The sequence below is a fragment of the Triticum urartu genome, chromosome 1 (assembly GCF_003073215.2).
Source record: "Triticum urartu cultivar G1812 chromosome 1, Tu2.1, whole genome shotgun sequence".
NCBI classification, from domain to species: Eukaryota; Viridiplantae; Streptophyta; class Magnoliopsida; order Poales; family Poaceae; genus Triticum; species Triticum urartu.
This window is the reverse complement of record NC_053022.1, coordinates 345670662-345690627: the sequence shown is the minus strand read 5'-3', so window position 1 is coordinate 345690627 and position 19966 is coordinate 345670662.

Genomic DNA, 19966 nt, shown 5'->3' with positions numbered 1-19966 from the left:
TCTTTTATAATGGACTAACCGATGCCTCCAGAGATTACCTGGATAGTTGTGCTGGTTCTGTTTTCAGGGAAAGAACACCAGATGAAGCTGAAATTCTATTGAATAATATGTTGACAAATGAAAATAATTGGACACCTCCGGAGCCAATTCCTGAGCCTATTCCTAAACCAACTCCGAAGAAGAAGGGTATTCTATTTCTCAGTCCTGAAGATATGCAAGAGGCAAAGAAATCTATGAAAGAAAAAGGTATTAAAGCTGAAGATGTTAAGAATTTACCTCCTATTGAAGAAATACATGGTATTAATTTACCGCCTGTTGAAGAAACATATAATCTTAATCCGTTACCTATTGAAGAAACTCATGGTCTTGATAACCCGACACAGGTAGTAAAGGTAAATTCTCTCTATAGATATGATAAAGCTGAAATCCCATTTACTAAATTTGCTAGCCCATGCTTAGATGAGTTTGATAAATTTATGGCTAAGCAAGAAGATTTTAATGCTTATTTTGGTAGACAATTGAAATACAATTCAAATATGCTTGAACACTTGGGTGATTATATGGCTAATGTCAAAAGTGAACTTAAACTTATTAGTAAACATGCTTCTATGGTTACCACTCAAGTAGAACAAGTACTTAAAGCTCAAAATGATTTGCTCAATGAATAGAATAGTAAGGATAGTGATAATGCTATAAGAGTTATGACTAGAGGTGGTAAAATGACTCAGGAACCTTTGTATCCTGAAGGCCACCCTAAGAGAATTGAGCAAGATTCTCAGAGAAATAATATAGATGCACCTAGTCCTTCTAACAGGAAGAAAAAGAAAAATGATAGAACTTTGCATGCTTCTAGTGAACCTATTACTGAAACACCTGAGAATCCAAATGATATTTCTATTTCTGATGCTGAAACTCAATCTGGTAATGAACCTCAAACTAGTGGTAATGTTAATGATAATGTTCATAATGATGCTCAACCTAGTAATGATAATGACATAGAAATTGAACCTGTTGTTGATCTTGATAACCCACAATCAAAGAACCAACGTTATGATAAGAAAGACTTTGTTGCTAGGAAACATGGTAAAGAAAGAGAGCCTTGGGTTCAGAAACCCATGCCTTTTCCTCCCAAACCATCCAAGAAAAAGGATGATGAGGATTTTGAGCGCTTTGCTGAAATGATTAGACCTATCTTTTTGCGTATGCGATTAACTGATATGCTCAAAACCAATCCTTATGCTAAGTACATGAAAGATATTATTACAAATAAAAGAAAGATACGGAAGCTGAAATTTCTACCATGCTTGCTAATTATACTTTTAAGGGTGGAATACCAAAGAAACTTGGAGATCCCGGTGTACCAACTATACCATGCTCCATTAAAAGAAACTATGTTAAAACTGCTTTATGTGATCTTGGAGCCGGTGTTAGTGTTATGCCTCTCTCTTTATATCGTAGACTTGATTTGAATAAGTTGACACCTACTAAAATATATTTTCAAATGGCTGATAAATCAACTGCTATACCTGTCGGTATTTGTGAGGATGTGCCTGTTGTAGTTGCAAACGTTACTATTTTAACGGACTTTGTTATTCTTGATATTCCCGAGGACGATAGTATGTCTAATATTCTTGGAAGACCCCTTTTGAATACTGCAGGGTCCTTTATTGATTGCACTAAAGGCAATGTCACTTTTCATGTTAATGATAACGAGCATACGGTACACTTTCCGAGGAAACAACCTCAAGTTCATAGTATCAACTCTATTGGAAAAATTCCATCGATTATATTTGGAGGTTTTGAATTTCCTCTTCCTACTGTCAAGAAGAAATATGATATTCTTATTATTGGGGATGTGCATATCCCCATTGAGGTAACATAGTGTTATTCAAAATTTCTCCGGTTCCATGTTATTCGGAATGAGTTCGTTAACAAGACTTGATCAACCTTGTTAGTGGATTCCTTTTGATGATCATGAGATGGATGAAACTAGAAGGCACAACCTTCTGTACCCCACTTTTACTTTCTGATATTTATATTAAATAAAATAAAAACAAATATTTTTCTGTCTGTTATCTGATTATCCATGCAATATAAAAATACCCCAAAAATAAAAGTTCTCCAAATGCCCTGAAATTTAAATATGATTTTTTCTAGAATATTTGAGAATATTTGGCACTGAGAACACAGCAGGGGGGTTCAACCACCTACCCACGAGGGTGGAGGGCGCGCCCTACCCCCTGGGTGCGCCCCCTGCCTCGTGGGCCCACGGTGGCCCTCCTCCACTTATCCTTTCACCCATACACTCCTTCTTCCTCCCCCAAACACGAATATCCAGCTCAAGCACGAGTTCTAGCTCGTTTTGCTGCCATTTTCGATCTCCTTGCTCAAAGCACCTCTCACAAAACTGCTTGGGGAGATTGTTCCTTGGTATGTGACTCCTCCATTGGTCCAATTAGTTTTCGTTCTAGTGCTTTATTCATTGCAAATTTTTTCTTCTTAGGTGACCCTGTTCTTGAGCTTGCATGTCAAATTTATATGGTTCCAAGTAGTTTTGATGCATGATATAGCTCTAGGCACTTGTAGGAGTAGTTGCTATCAATATTATTGAGTTTGGTTTACTTTTATTTTGAAGTTACTAAAAATTTCAGAATTTTTCAGAAAATGATGAGGAGACTTTTGAGGGGCTCATCGAGCCAAAGCTCGAAGGAAAAGACACCGAAGCCTAAGTATAATCTGCCTCGCACCGCGGAGGTTCGGGCGTGTGAATGGCCTTCCGAAGATTTCTTGAGAGCAGCCGGGATTTATGAAGATTTTCATGAATTGGCTAAGAATGCAGGCCTCGCCGCTTTCCTCCACGACCAATGCAATCAGTATCTCTTATTCACAAATATCTTTGTGCAAAACTTTCATTTCCATTCTAGGAGCTCACCACCTACGGTGGAGTTTTATTTATATGATGAGCATAAGGAGATGACACTTTATGATTTTTGTCGGGTTTGTTTAGTCTCTTTTGAGGGCAAGACAGAAGAACCACATCGGGTTTATTGATACTATCACTGTAGGGGAAACAAGGAAGGTTTCCGATGCACGAATCACTAGCATACATTTTCCTGTTTTACATTATTTTGCATTATTTGCTAGTCGTTGTTTAATTGGTCGCGGAAACTGTGGAAACCTTAGTATCCCTGATATTATTATTTTGCTCCACGGTTTATACGGTGATAACTCTGTTAGTATGGGTGGCATTATTGCCAAACGGTTAAGTCTGAACCGTACAAAGGGCCCCATCTTTGGAGGCATCTATGCTTCACGCCTAGCTGCACATTTTAACATACCTATTAAGCATTATGAGAAGGAAGAAAAAGTGTTGCCTCGTGTTTATCTAGATTATAAAAGTATGGTGGCACATGATTTTATTGTTAAGAATAGGGAAGGGGAGCTTAAATATCAATTGTTCTTTAATAAACATCATCCTGAGACTATTACCTTGCCTGCTCCTTCTTTGTTTGATTTATCTGTAGGCCAGTACTTTGTTTCGTTGAAGACTATTCACGCCTACCGGAACCCTGCACCAGCCGTGGAGGCAAAGCCGGAACCACAAGTTGATCCTCCACGATAGTCTAATTACCAGTGGGATCCGGAGATGATTGTCAGCCAGTGGCAATCAGAGTCTTCCTCTTCTTCTTCTCAGTACGACCCCAACTACTATTATGGATATCCTCCAGGCCAGCCGTGGCCATAGACCAACTTAGGCCAAAAGCCTAAGCTTGGGGGAGTACGTATTTCCCACCGACATTACATTTATACTCACACACTCATTGCTAGATGTAGGTGCTCATACTTTTTCATTGTATCATCCATGCTAGTTTATTTTCCTTGTTATGCTTTCTTCTTGTGTGTTTAATAAACCTTAAGAAAAACCAAAAAAAAATTAGTTGTAGCTTTTAATCAGTTTAATTTCCATGCTTGTAGTAGTAATAAAAAAGAAAACCCAAAAAGATTTCATGTTCTTCTTTTGTTTGTTGGGAGCTTTCCCATGTAAATAGTTTTATTTCTTTTCTTTTCTTTGGGGATCGATAGGAGAAGACCATAATTAAATTGTTGAAATGGCTCTTATATGCATTATTGTTTATCTGACAAAAGAGCCCATATTGCCTTGTCTTCTCCTGTTTATTGAATGCTTGCAGATTCCAGCTTAGTCCAATGCACGTGCACTATTATTATTATTCACATCGTTCGGTCGTGCAAGTGAAAGGCAATTATGATGATATATGATGGACTGAATGAGATGAAAAAAGCTGGTATGAACTCGAACTCTTTTGTTTTTGTAAATATGATTAGTTCATCGTTCCTAATTCAGCCTATTATGAATAAACATGTTTGCAATGACAATTAGAGATCATAGTTTCTTGTGCCATGCTTGATTAGCTATGAGTTATAATGGTTTACCTTGCGTGCCAACAATTGAGATAGTTATGATGTGGTATGATAGGATGGTATCCTCCTCTGAATGATTTAAGTGACTTGACTTGGCGCATGTTCACGCATGTAGTTGAAACAAAATCAACATAGCCTTCACGATATTTATGTTCATGGTGGATTATATCCTACCCATACTTGCATTCGGTGTTGATTAATTTTAATGCATGTTCATGACTGTTGTCGCTCTCTAGCTGGTCGCTTCCTAGTCTTTTGCTAGCCTTTACTTGTACTAAGCGGGAATAGTGCTTTTGCATCCAATCCCTTAAACCCCAAAGTTATTCCACATGAGTCTACTATACCTACCTATATACGGTATCTACCTGCCGTTCCAAGTAAATTTGTATGTGCCAAAATCTAAACCTTCAAATAAATATCCTATTTTGTATGCTCGAATAGCTCATGTATCAACTAGGGTTGCCTGTATCTTCCATGTTAGGCGGGTTATTCTCAAGAGGAGTGGACTCCGCTCCTCACTCACGAGATAAATGGCTGGTCACCGGGATTCCCAGTCCCATGCTTTATGCAAACTAAATCAAAAATAATTGCAAACAAAACTCCCCCTGGGACTCTTGTTAGTTGGAGGTACTCGTTGTTTCGAGAAAGCCATGGATTGATGCTTGTTGGTGGAAGGAGGAGTATAAACTTTACCATTCTATTTGGGAACCGCCTATAATATGTGTAGCATGGAAGATATCGCCATCTCTTGGTTGTTATGTTGACAATGGAAGTATACCTGTAACGCCCCGAGACCGATGTGCCAGGTGTCGTTCAGTTATTCACTGTTGTTGTCTTGTCATTGCTTGCGTGTCATGCATTGCATATCATGTCATCATGTGCATTTCATTTGCATACATGTTCGTCTCATGCGTCCGAGCATTTTCCCCGTTGTCCGTTTTGCATTCCGGCGCTCCGTTCTCCTCCGATGGTCATTTCTACCTTTCTTTCATGTGTGGGGGTTAAACATTTCCGGATTGGACCGAGACTTGCCAAGCGGCCTTGGTTTGCTACCGTTAGACCGCCTGTCAAGTTTCGTACCATTTGGACTTCGTTTGATACTCCAACGGTTAACCGAGGGACCGAGAAGGCCTCGTGTGTGTTGCAGCCCAACACCCCTCCATTTTGGCCCAAAACCCACCTAAACCTCCTCCATCATCTCGGTCGTTCGATCACGATCGCGTGGCCAAAAACCGCACCTCATTTGGACTCTCCTAGCTCCCTCTACCTATAAATATGTGATCCCTTCCGAAAATCCCGCAGTCCAAACCCTAAAAACTCCTCCGCGCGCCGCCGGACACTTCCTCCCGCGCCGGCCGGACATGTCCACCCCAGCACCACATCACTTTGGCCAACCAGAGGCTGCCACGTCAGCTCGGCTGCCCCTCTCATCCACTCACGCGCTGCCACCTCACCCCGCCGGCCTCTCTCTCCCCGTGGCCCGCCGAGCCCATCACGGGCCCGCCCGGACCCGGATCTGCGCCGCCACCGCTGCGGGTCTCCCGTGCCTAGCTCTGCCGCCGTCGTGCTCGCCGCATCCCGCCGGCGCCGCCCTTCGCCGCCGTTCGCCTCCGCGCGCCGCCCCGCCTTTCCGCGTCGCCGCCCGTCCGTTCGCCGCCTCGGGTCGCCGCTCCTCGCGCCAGCGTCGGCCGCCCCTCCATCCCGCACCGGGCTCGCCTCCTCCCTCGCGCCCTCCGGCGACCCCACGCCGCACCCCGACGCCGGCGTTCCGCCGACGTGCGCCGCCGCCCCCTGTCTCCCTCGATCCAGGCGGGATCGAGGAGGAGGAGGGCCACCTCGTCGCCGGCCAGGTGGGCCAAGGCCCAGCGCAGCGCCAAGCCGGCCCAGCTTCGTCCCCGCTGGCCCACTCCCTCCGTCCCCGAGTTTCCCACATTTCATATGCCCATATTCATCATGCCGTAACTCCGCATCCGTAACTCCGATTTGAGCATATAGCATATCAAAATGTTCGCCTCAAAGAGCACATCATTTCATTCCATTGCATCATTTTCATTTGAGTTCATCTTGATGCCCGAAATGCTGTTAGAAGAGTGCTACTTGAGATAATTGTCAGATCTGCTGCTCCATTTAGATATTTGTCATTTTTGCCATGATTATTGTGTGCATGATATGCCCATGAGCTCTACATGTGTTTTGTTAAGGGTTTTGAAATCTATCCAGAGGTGAAACCCATGTGTTTTTGTGATGTGTGTGGTGACTAGCACAAGCTTGCCAAGTGAGGCACTTGGTAATGTTGATTTCAGGGACTTAGCATTTCCACTAAGTCCTTGATCTGTTTATCTCATTATGCCATATGTTCATGTTGTTTCCTAGTGATCCGTGCCTCTTTTGAGGATGATCAGTAAGGATGTTTTGTTAAGCTTGTAGTGCTCTGTCCATCCATGTCTTTGTTTGCAATTATGGAGCACCCTAGCTTGAGTCAATCGAGCTCTACTTTTGTCATTTCGTGAATCTGGGCAGATTGTCTACTTGTTAGCGATTTTGCCGAGGATGTTGTAGTTGATCCGTGCATGCTATGTTATTGTTCTTGTCATGTCTAGCTTGCATTTTGTGTATTCTTGATGGGTGTATGCTTAGATTATCATGACTTGATCCGTAGTGAGTGCATCGAGCTCGTAAACATGCCTACTTGATATCTGTTTTCAGCATGCTCCAGTTTTCACTAAGTCTGGAAACTGATTACGTTTTGCCATGTTCACATGCTTGCAAATGTGTTTTCTGATCCCTTTTGGCTCAAGGTCACTAAGGGACTTTTGTTAAGATTTTTTAGTAGCTCCATGCCATGTTTTACTTTGCCATGTTCAGGTCCTGTAGCATGTAGTTTTGTTGCTCCAAAGAGTGCTATCTGATCTGAAATTCCAGACAAGTGTTAATTTCACTAAGTCTGAAATCTGTTTACCATATGCATTTTTGCCATGCTTGTTTGAACCTGTTAATGGATGAATTGGCCGTAGCTCAGTGCTAGTCTTTTGTTAAGCATCATGAATGGATCCCTTCCATGTATTTTGTTGTCATGTTTGGGTGCTGTAGCATGTTCATCTTGTTGCATTTAGATGGCTACTTGCTGTAAATCGCAGACCGGTGTCATATTTGAATCGCTTGCCATTTCCAAACCGTAACTCCGATTCTGGCGTTCTTTATATCGTTTTCAAGCGATTTCATCCCATCTTTCCAGTGGCACACTTGGTTTTCCAAGTTGAGGCCAGGTTCAATCATTCTTTGTCAAATCATGCATATGCATCGCATACCGCATCCCGCATATCATACCATGTTCATGTGTTGGTTGTTTACTATGTTGTGTGCTTATTTTCCAGTGTTTGCTTCTTCGGGTTGGTTCCGGTAACGTCGCGTTTGTGAGGACCCGTTCGTCTACGTTCGTTTGTCTTCTTCATGGACTCGTTCTTCTTCCTTGCGGGATTTCAGGCAAGATGACCATACCCTCGAAATCACTTCTATCTTTGCTTGCTTAGTTGCTCGCTCTTTTGCTATGCCTATGCTGCGATACCTACCACTTGCTTATCATGCCTCCCATATTGTTGAACCAAGCCTCTAACCCACCTTGTCCTAGCAAACCGTTGTTTGGCTATGTTACCGCTTTTGCTCAGCCCCTCTTATAGCGTTGTTAGTTGCAGGTGAAGATTGAAGTTTGTTCCTTGTTGGAACATGGAGATGGTGTTCCTTGTTGGAACACGTTTACTTGTTGGGATATCACAATATATCTTATTTAATTAATGCATCTATATACTTGGTAAAGGGTGGAAGGCTCGGCCTTATGCCTGGTGTTTTGTTCCACTCTTGCCGCCCTAGTTTCCGTCATAACGGTGTTATGTTCCCGGATTTTGCGTTCCTTACGCGGTTGGGTATAATGGGAACCCCTTGACAGTTCGCTTTGAATAAAACTCCTCTAGCAAGGCCCAACCTTGGTTATATCATTCGCCACCTAGCCTTTTTCCCTTGGGTTAGGCCAGCCCAAGGGTCATCTTATTTTAACCCCCCCCCCGGGGCCAGTGCTTGTCTAAGTGTTGGTCCGAACTGAGTAGACTACGGGGCCACCTCAGGGAAACTTGAGGGCTGGTTTTACTCGTAGGATGTCTCATCCGGTGTTGCCCTGAGAATGAGATATGTGCAGCTCCCATCAGGATGTCGGCGCATCGGGCGGCTTTGCTGAACTTGTTTTACCATTGTCGAGGATGTCTTGTAGAACCGGGATACCGAGTCTGATCGGAATGTCTCGGGAGGAGGTCTATTCCTTCGTTGACCGTGAGAGCTTGTCATGGGCTAAGTTGGGACACCCCTGCAGGGATTTGAACTTTCAAAAGCCGTGCCCGCGATTATGGGCAGATGGGAATTTGTTAACGTCCGGTTGTAGAAAACCTGAAGTTTGACCTTAATTAAAATGCATCAACTGCGTTTGTAACCGTGATGGTCTCTTTCCGGCGGAGTCCGGGAAGTGAACACGGTGTTGGAGTTATGTTTGACGTAGGTTGCTCTAGGATCACTTCTTGATCATAGATTTTCGACCGTGCTTTTGCCTTCTCTTCTCGCTCTCATTTGCGTATGTTAGCCACCATATATGCTAGTCGCTTGCTGCAGCTCCACCTCATACCTTTACCTTACCCATAAGCTTAAATAGTCTTGATCGCGAGGGTGCGAGATTGTTGAGTCCACGTGGCTCACAGTTTACTCCCAAAACCAGCTTGCAGGGGCCGTTGAGCCGTGCAGATGACGCAGCCAAGCTCGGGAGGAGCTCGATGAAGATCTTGTCCTTTGTGTTGTTTCGTTCTAGTTGATCAGTAGTGGAGCCCAGTTGGGGTCGATCGGGGACCGTGTCGCATTTGGGGTTCTTCTTTTTATTTGGTTCCGTAGTCGGACCCTGATTGTATTTGGATGATGTAATGCTTTATTCATGTAATTGTGTGAAGTGGCGATTGTAAGCCAACTTTGTATCTCTTTCCCTTATGTATTACATGGGTTGTGTGAAGATTACCTCACTTGCGACATTGCTTTCAATGCGGTTATGCCTCTAAGTCGTGATTCGACACGTGGGAGATATATCCGCATCGAGGGCGTTACAATACCGCTCAAAATATTATTCACCTCTATTTCAAAACCGAGCTCTGGCACCTCTACAAATCCCTGCTTCCCTCTGTGAAGGGCCTATCTATTTACTTTTATGTTGAGTCATCCCCCTCTAATTAAAAAGCACCAGTTGGAGAGCACTGCTGTCATTTGCATTCATTACTGTTAGTTTACATTGGGTATGACTTGACTGGATCTCTTTTACCATGAATTACAATGTCTAGTCAGTCCTTGGTCTTTAAAGGTGCTCTGCATTTATGTTTTGCGGTCTCAGAAAGGGCTAGCGAGATACCATCTTGTTATATCATATTATGATTGTTTTGAGAAAGTGTTGTCATCCGAGATTTATTATTATGACTTGCTAGTTGATTATGCTATTGGTATGAGTAACTTGAGACCTATGCGTTATTGCGAATGTGGTTAGTTATAATCTTTGCTGAAAACTTGAATGCTGGCTTTACATATTTACAACAACAAGAGCAAACAGAGTTTGTAAAAGTTCTTCTTTATCACTTTCAGTTTATCAACTGAATTGCTTGAGGGCAAGCAAATGTTTAAGCTTGGGGGAGTTGATACGTCTTCGTCGTATCTACTTTTCCAAACACTTTTGCCCTTGTTTTGGACTCTAACTTGCATGATTTGAATGGAACTAACCCGGACTAACGTTGTTTTCAGCAGAATTACCATGGTGTTATTTATGTGCAGAAACAAACGTTCTCAGAATGACCTGAAACTTCACGGAGCAACTTTTCAGAAAATATGAAAAATACCTGCAAAAGATGAAGGCCATGGGGCCCACCACCTGTCCACGAGGGTAGGGGGCACGCCTGCCCCCCTAGGGCGCGCCCTCCTACCTCGTGGGCCCCTGTTGCCTCTCCGACTCCAACTCCAACTCCATATATTGTGTTTCGGGGAGAAAAAAATCAAGGGAGAAGAAATCATCGCGTTTTACGATACGGAGCCGCCGCCAAGCCCTAAAACCTCTCGGGAGGGCTGATCTGGAGTCTGTTCGGGGCTCCAGAGAGGGGAATCTGTCGCCATCATCATCATCAACCATCCTCCATCACCAATTTCATGATGCTCACCGCCGTGCGTGAGTAATTCCATCGTAGGCTTGCTAGACGGTGATGGGTTGGATGGGATCTATCATGTAATCGAGTTAGTTTTGTTAGGGTTTGATCCCTAGTGTCCACTATGTTCTGAGATTGATGTTGGAATGACTTTGCTATGCTTAATGCTTGTCACTAGGGCCCGAGTGCCATGATTTCAGATCTGAACCTATTATGTTTTCATCAATATATGTCTTGATCCTATCTTGCAAGTCTATAGTCACCTATTATATGTTATGATCCGTTAACCCCGAAGTGACAATAATCGGGATACTTACCGGTGATGACCGTAGTTTGAGGAGTTCATGTATTCACTATGTGTTAATGCTTTGTTCCGGTTCTCTATTAAAAGGAGGCCTTAATATCCCTTAGTTTCCGTAAGGACCCCGCTGCCATAGGAGGGTAGGACAAAAAATGTTATGCAAGTTCTTTTCCATAAGCACGTATGACTATATTCGGAATACATGCCTACATTATATCAATGAACCGGAGCTAGTTCTGTGTCACCCTAGGTTATGACTATTATATGATGAACCGCATCCGGCGTAATTCTCCATCACCGATCCATTGCCTACGAGCTTTCCATATATTGTTCTCCGCTTATTTACTTTTCCGTTGTTATTGCTATCATCACTACAAAATACCAAAAACATTACTTTTACTACTGTTACCTTTTGTTACCGTTATCACTACTATCATATTACTTTACTACTAAACACTTTGCTGCAGATATTAAGTTTCCAGGTGTGGTTGAATTGACAACTCAGCTGCTAATACTTGAGAATATTCTTTGGCTCCCCTTGTGTTGAATCAATAAATTTGGGTTGAATACTCTACCCTCAAAAACTGTTGCGATCCCCTATACTTGTGGGTTATCAGTCCGTAATTTGTGGATTATCCTCATTGCTGCACAGAAAAATTACGTCCTGGAAGCACCGCTAGGTGCCAAACCCGCTGTAGGAGCAACTCCGGACGTTATGAACGTCTGGCAGGGCAAAGCTGATGACTACTCGATAGTTCAGTGTGCCGTGCTTTACGGCTTAGAACCGGGACTTCAACGATGTTTTGAACGTCATGGAGCATATGAGATGTTCCAAGAGTTGAAGTTAACATTTCAAGCAAATGCTCGGATTGAGAGATATGAAGTCTCCAATAAGTTCTACAGCTGCAAAATGGAGTAGAATAGTTCTGTCAGTGAACATATACTCAGAATGTCTGGGTACCACAATCACTTGACTCAGCTGGGAGTTAATCTTCCGGTTGATAGTGTCATTGACAGAGTTCTTCAATCACTGCCACCAAGCTACAAAAGCTTCGTGATGAACTATAATATGCAAGGGATGGATAAGACAATTCCCGAGCTCTTCGCGATGCTAAAGGCTGCGGAGGTAGAAATCAAGAAGGAGCATCAAGTGTTGATTGTTAACAAGACCACTAGTTTCAAGAAAAGGGAAAAGGGAAGAAGGGGAACTTCAAGAAGAATGGCAAGCAAGTTGTTGCTCAAGTGAAGAAGCCCAAGTCTGGACCTAAGCCTGAGACTGAGTGCTTCTACTACAAAAGGACTGATCACTAGAAGCGAAACTGCCCCAAGTATTTGGCGGATAAAAAGGATGGCAAAGTGAAAGGTATATTTGATATACATGTTATTGATGTGTACCTTACTAATGCTCGTAGCACATGGGTATTTGATACTGGTTCTGTTGCTCACATTTGCAACTCGAAACAGGGGCTATGGATTAAGCGAAGATTGGCTAAGGACGAGGTGACGATGCGCATGGGAAATGGTTCCAAAGTCGATGTGATCACCGTCGGCACGCTACCTCTACATTTACCTTCGAGATTAGTTTTAGACCCGATTAATTGTTATTTGGTGTCAGCGTTAAGTATGAACATTATATCTGGATCTTGTTTGATGCAAGACGGTTATTCCTTTAAATCAGAGAATAATGGTTGTTTTATTTATATGAGTAATATCTTTTATGGTCATGCAACCTTAATGAGTGGTCTATTTTTGTTGAATCTCGATAGTAGTGATACACATATTCATAGTATTGAAGCCAAAAGATATAATTTTAATAATGATAGTGCAACTTATTTGTGGCACTACCGTTTAGGTCATATTGGTGTAAAGCGCATGAAGAAACTTCATGCTGATGGGCTTTTGGAATCACTTTATTATGAATCACTTGATGCTTACAAACCATGCCTCATGGGCAACATGACTAAGACTCCGTTCTCTGGAACAATGGAGCGAGCAACAGACTTATTGGAAATAATACATACTGATGTATGCGGTCCGATGAGTGTTGATGCTCGCGGCGGGTATCGTTATTTTCTGACCTTCACAGATGATTTGAGCAGATATGGGTATATCTACTTGATGAAACATAAGTTTGAAACATTTGAAAAGTTTAAAGAATTACAGAGTGAAGTGGAAAATCATCGTAACAAGAAAATAAAGTTTCTACAATCTGATCGTGGAGGTGAATATTTGAGTTACGAGTTTGGTCTTCATTTGAAATAGTGCGGAATAGTTTCGCAACTCACGCCACCCAGAACACCACAACGTAGTGGTGTGTCCGAACATCGTAATCGCACTTCATTAGATATGGTGCAATCTATGATGTCTCTTACTGATTTACCGCTATCGTTTTGGGGTTATGCTTTAGATATGGTTGCATTCATGTTAAATAGGGCACCATCTAAATCCATTGAGACGACACCATATGAACTGTGGTTTGGCAAGAAACCCAAGTTGTCATTTCTTAAAGTTTTGGGCTGCGATGCTTATGTGAAAAAGCTTCAACCTGATAAGCTCGAACCCAAATTGAAGAAATGTGTCTTCATAGGATACCCAAAGGAGACTGTTGGGTACACCTTCTGTCACAGATCCGAAGGCAAGATATTCGTTGCTAAGAATGGATCCTTTCTAGAGAAGGAGTTTCTCTCGAAAGAAGTAAGTGGGGGGAAAGTAGAACTTGAGGAGGTAATTATACATGCTCCCTTATTGGAAAGTAGTTCATCACAGAAATCAGTTCCAGTGATTCCTACACCAATTAGTGAGGAAGCTAATGATGATGATCATGAAACTTCTAATCAAGTTACTACCAAACTTTATAGGTCAACCAGAGTAAGATCCGCACCAGAGTGGTACGGTAATCCTATTTTGAAAGTCATGTTACTTGACCATGACGAACCTACGAACTATGAGGAAACGATGATGAGCCCAGATTCCGCGAAATGGCTTGAGGCCATGAAATCTGAGATGGGATCCATGTATGAGAACAAAGTGTGGACTTTGGTTGACTTGCCCGATGATCGACAAGCCATAGTGAATAAATGGATCTTCAAGAAGAAGACTGACGCTGACGGTAATGTTACTGTCTACAAAGCACGACTTGTTGCGAAAGGTTTTCGACAAGTTCAAGGAGTTGACTACGATGAGACCTTCTCACCCGTAGCGATGCTTAAGTCTGTCCGAATCATGTTAACAATTACCGCATTTTATGATTATGAAATTTGGCAAATGGATGTCAAAACTGCATTCCTTAATGGATATCTTAAATAAGAGTTGTATATGATGCAACCAGAAGGTTTTGTCGATCCAAAATATGCTAACAAAGTGTGCAAGCTCCAGCGATCCATTTATGGACAAGTGCAAGCATCTCGGAGTTGGAATATACGCTTTGATAGTGTGATCAAAGCATATGGTTTTATACAGACTTTTGGAGAAGCCTGTATTTACAAGAAAGTGAGTGGGAGCTCTGTAGCATTTCTGATATTATATGTGGATGACATATTGTTGATCAGAAATGATACTGAATTTCTGGAGAGCATAAAAGGATACTTGAATAAGAATTTTTCAATGAAAGACCTCGGTGAAGCTGCTTATATATTGGGCATCAAGATCTATAGAGATAGATCAAGACGCTTAATTGGACTTTCACAAAGCACATACCTTGATAAAGTTTTGAAGAAGTTCAAAATGGATCAAGCAAAGAAAGGGTTTTTGCGTGTGTTACAAGGTGTGAAGTTGAGTCAGACTCAATGCCCGACCATTGTAGAAGATAGAGAGAAAATGAAAGTCATTCCCTATGCTTCAGCCATAGGTTCTATCATGTATGCAATGTTGTGTACCAATCCTGATGTGTGCCTTGCTATTAGTTTAGTAGGGAGGTACCAAAGTAATCCAGGAGTGGATCACTGGACAGCAGTCAAAAACATCCTGAAATACCTGAAAAGGACTAAGGATATGTTTCTCGTTTATGGAGGTGACAAAGAGCTCATCGTAAATGGTTACATCGATGCAAGCTTTGAACTGATCCGGATGACTCTAAGTCACGAACCGGATACATATTTATATTAAATGGAGGAGCTATAAGTTGGTGCAGTTCCAAGAAGAGCGTCGTGGCGGGATCTACGTGTGAAGCGGAGTACATAGCTGCTTCGGAAGCAGCAAATGAAGGAGTCTGGATGAAGGTGCTCATATCCGATCTAGGTGTCATACCTAGTGCATCGGATCCAATGAAAATCTTTTGTGACAATACTGGTGCAATTGACTTGGCAAAGGAATCTAGATTTCACAAGAGAACCAAGCACATCAAGAGACGCTTCAATTCCATCTGTGATCAAGTCAAGGAGGGAGACATAGAGATTTGCAAGATACATACAGATCTGAATGTTGCAGACCCATTAACTAAGCCTCTCTCACGAGCAAAACATGATGAGCACCAAGACTCCATGGGTGTTGGAATCATTATTATGTAATCTAGATTATTGACTCTAGTGCAAGTGGGAGACTGAAGGAAATATGCCCTAGAGGCAATAATAAAGTTGTTATTTATATTTCCTTATATCATGATAAATGTTTATTATTCATGCTAGAATTGTATTAACTGGAAACTTAGTACATGTGTGAATACATAGACAAACAGAGTGTCCCTAGTATGCCTCTACTAGACTAGCTCGTTAATCAAAGATGATTAAGTTTCCTAGCCATAGACATGTGTTGTCATTTGATGAACGGGATCACATCATTAGAGAATGATGTGATGGACAAGACCCATCCGTTAGCTTAGCACTATGATCGTTTAGTTTATTGCTATTGCTTTCTTCATGACTTATACATGTTCCTATGACTGTGAGATTATGCAACTCCCAAATACCAGAGGAACACTTAGTGTTCTATCAAACGTCACAACATAAATGGGTGATTATAAAGATGCTCTACAGGTGTCTCCGATAGTATTTGTTGAGTTGGCATAGGTCGAGATTAGGATTTGTCACTCCGATTGTCAGAGTGGTATCTCTGGGCCCTCTCGGTAATGCACATCACTATAAGCCTTGCAAGCAATGTGACTAATGATTTAGTTGCGGGATGATGCATTACGAAACGAGTAAAGAGACTTGCTAGTAACGAGATTGAACTAGGTATGATGATACCGATGATCGAATCTCGGGCAAGTAACATACCGATGACAAAGGGAACAACGTATGTTGTTATGCGGTTTGACCGATAAAGATCTTCATAGAATATGTAGGAGCCAATATGAGCATCCAGGTTCCGCTATTGGTTATTGACCGGAGATATGTCTCGGTCATGTCTACATAGTTCTTGAACCCGTAGGGTCCGCATGCTTAACGTTCGATGACGATTTGTATTATGAGTTTATGTGATTTGATGACTGAAGGTTGTTCGGAGTCCCGGATGATATCACAGACATGACAAGGAGTCTCGAGATGGTCAAGACATAAAGATTCATGTATTGGAAGGTTACATTCGGACACCGAAAGTGTTCCGGGTAGTTTCGGATAAAATCGGAGTGCCGGAGGGGTTACCGGAACCCCCTGGGGAAGTAATGGGCCTTAGTGGGCATTAGGGGAAAGAGAGGGCAGCAGCCAGGAGGTGGCGCCCACCTAAGGGGAGTCCGAATAGGAATGGGGGAGGGGGGCGCGGCCCCTCTTTCCCTCTCCCTCTCCCTCTCCTTCCTTCTTCTCCTACTTGGACTAGGAAAGGGGGGGACGATTCCTACATGGAGTAGGATTCCCCCTTGGGCGCGCCCCTTAGGGCCAGCCGGCCTCCTCCTCCCCTCCTTTATATACGGGGGAGGGGCATCCCATATATACACAAGTTGATCTTTAGCCGTGTGCGGTGTCCCCCTCCACAGTTTTCCACCTCGGTGATATTGTCGTAGTGCTTAGGCGAAGCCCTGCGCCGGTAACTTCATCATCACGGTCACCACGCCGTGTGTTGACGAAACTCTCCTTCGGCCTCAATTGGATTAAGAGTTTGAGGGACGTCACCGAGCTGAACGTGTGCAGATCGCGGAGGTGTCGTGCGTTCGGTACTTGGATCGGTTGGATCGCAAAGACGTTCGACTACATCAACCGCGTTACTAAATGCTTCTGCTTTCGGTCTACGAGGGTACGTGGACACACTCTCCCCACTCGTTGTTATGCTTCTCCTAGATAGATCTTGCATGATCGTAGGCAATTTTTTTTAAAATATTACGTTCCCCAACACTCAGTGCTCAGAAAACCACAACATATTTGAATGTGATCAATCCTACGACGTCTCTCTCTGCATATCATGAACAATCTGCTTCCTTTTTCTTCTGCAAGGTTTTGTCGAGGCATGCATACGTGACTATTTATGGTTTCTTTCATCTTCAGTTTGATTTTGCTGAGACATTCATTTGCAACACAGATCGACGCTGGTACCAAAAAAGATAAATCATGCGCTATTGATTAAGGTTACATCCTAAATAGAATTTTAAAACAGTTATTAGGTAAAATAATACCGTATCATATTTAGATTTTACACATTTTTTAATCAAAATTTATATATAACATGTTAAAATTGGAGTTACAGTTTAAAAGATATGGATTGAATAAAAAAACATCCATTACTTAAAGATGGACTGCGGGTTAACTAATAGAAAAACAGAGTGTTTTAGAAAAAATGAAAAAAAAACAATTTGTCTCTGCTACTTAAGCCTGCACAGCGGGTTGATTTCAGGAAAAGATAGGCGTTCTAAAAAAGAGCAGAATTTTTTTCTTTATTAGTAGGTATAGATTAACGACGCATAGACCAATTAGTTTATTGGCTCACAAACTCCACGAAGCCCTAAAATTCACAAAAATCAAAAACTAACATGTTATGATTCAAAAAGGCCTAAAAATAATACGCATATACATAGGGATGTATAATTCATGTACGCAGATTTCCATCATAAAATAAATTTTTTTATGTGAGCTGCATAGAAACAAAAGCATGGGCTTTAAAGGCTTGTTTAGACTGCTCTTGCTCCATAAATATCAGCTTCGCTCCTGAAATCCATTTTGAAATAGTTTCACATAGGAGTTGTAGCTAATCATATCTGGCTTTCAACTAACTCCAACTTTAAGAATGAGAAATTTGATAGAAATGATCTATTTGATTAGATGACGTGGGGAAAATAAATGCCTATCCATTTACTGGTGACAGTGGTGGGTAGTTTTCCCCAATTCCGCCTTCTAGAGTTTTGAGAGCATTCCTGAAGAGCTTCAAAGAAACAAGGAGTTATATCCCAAATTCTAGTTTTTTGTGAAGTTGTATATCGTGAAGCTATTCATTTAGCTTGCATTTTTTAGAGGGGAGCTGAATTTTAGAGAGCAGATCAATGCCAAACATGCTCTTATAGTGAATAGTACATGTGCTAGGACTTCATGTTTCTTTAGTAAACCAAAATATTTTTTCATGATAATACGTGTCTTATCTTATTTATATCATAAAGATTATAATATAAGCCACATAGACCCGCTAGGCTTTGCATAAAGGAAACACATCTAAGAAGGAAAATTACAATAAAGATTGAAGAATCCTCTGAGCTTGACATCAATGTCCGTCATTTGCCTTCGGCACCACCACGACATCCACCAAAGGAAAAAATAACAGATCATCTCCTCAACCGAGCTTCACGCGGCTCCAACGCTGATATGCAACTTTATGGACCTCCAAAGGCCAAACAAATGCGAAACTATTGTCGTTCAAATCAAACTGGGGCAATACCCTGAACACGTTGTCAAACTCCAGATCGGGCACCCCCGCACAACTAAGATGTCGGAGGAGGAAACCATACCTGCCAGCAACGAACCACCAAACCAGACATGATCCACAATCTTCCAGATGACGCCGATGTAGACCACAGTTTGCCATCCTAGACTACCTCTCAAGCTCCATGCAGGCGCTCGAGCAAACATCATCATAACGACGGAGCCCTAGGCACAAGTCCACCATGAAGATGTCGTTGCCACATCATTCTTGCTTGAACATGCAAGTTTCTAAATCCATCCCCAACCATAGTCCGATTACCTTGTCGGGAAAGGATTTGAAGCTTTTTTAATCAGTGCCGCCGTCACCAGCACCGAGATCAAGACGATGAACGACCCAAAAACCTAAGCAACCAGGGCCGAAAACTTAAAAGCTACATGATCGCACACGTGGATCGAGCGACGCCCTCACCGCCGACGATCGACGTCGTCAGCGAAGGGGAGCTGCTAGAGGACGGCGACAGAAGAAAACGCTCATGGCGGCTGGCTAGATGCCTTTTCTTTCTTGGTCATATCAAACATATTTCATCATAAAATTTTACAAAACATGTACTCCCTCTGTAACTAATGTAAGGCGCTTTTGTTGTTTAATTAGAGCAACTTCAATGGGGCGACCCATTTTGTCTGTTTGGATTATCCGGACACAAAACTCAGTCCAACGGGGCGACCCAAACAGACATGGCGTTCGCCTGCTGTCCATTTGATGTCCGCTCGGACCCATTTTGATCTCAAATCTGAAAAAATTTAGGTCAAAAGCGGACACAAAGCGGACGTTGTTTGTGCCCTCTTCGCCTCCTCTGTCCGGCTGCATGTACCGGCTGGCCCACTTGCCATCCACCCATCTGTCCTATCCCGTCTCTCTCCTCCTTTTCCTCTCTCTTCTCCCCCACCCACCCACCCACCCCACTGGAGCAACGCCGGCCTGCCCTCCGCGCCTCCGCCCCCGCGCCTCGCCTCCCTAGCTCCGCGCTTGGCCGTGCCCGGCCTCCCCGTCTTGGTGCATGCCGCCGCACATGGACGGCCCGGCCACGTCGTCGCCCGAGCTCCAGGCGCGCCTGTGCGACCTCGTCGAGGGGGGGCGTGGCCGAGCGGGGCGCGGCTGCTGCGGAGTGCGCGCGCGTGCGAGCGGGGATGCGGCCGAGCCGGGCGCGGCGGCCGCGGAGGGCAGGGGCGAGCTGCGGCGCGGT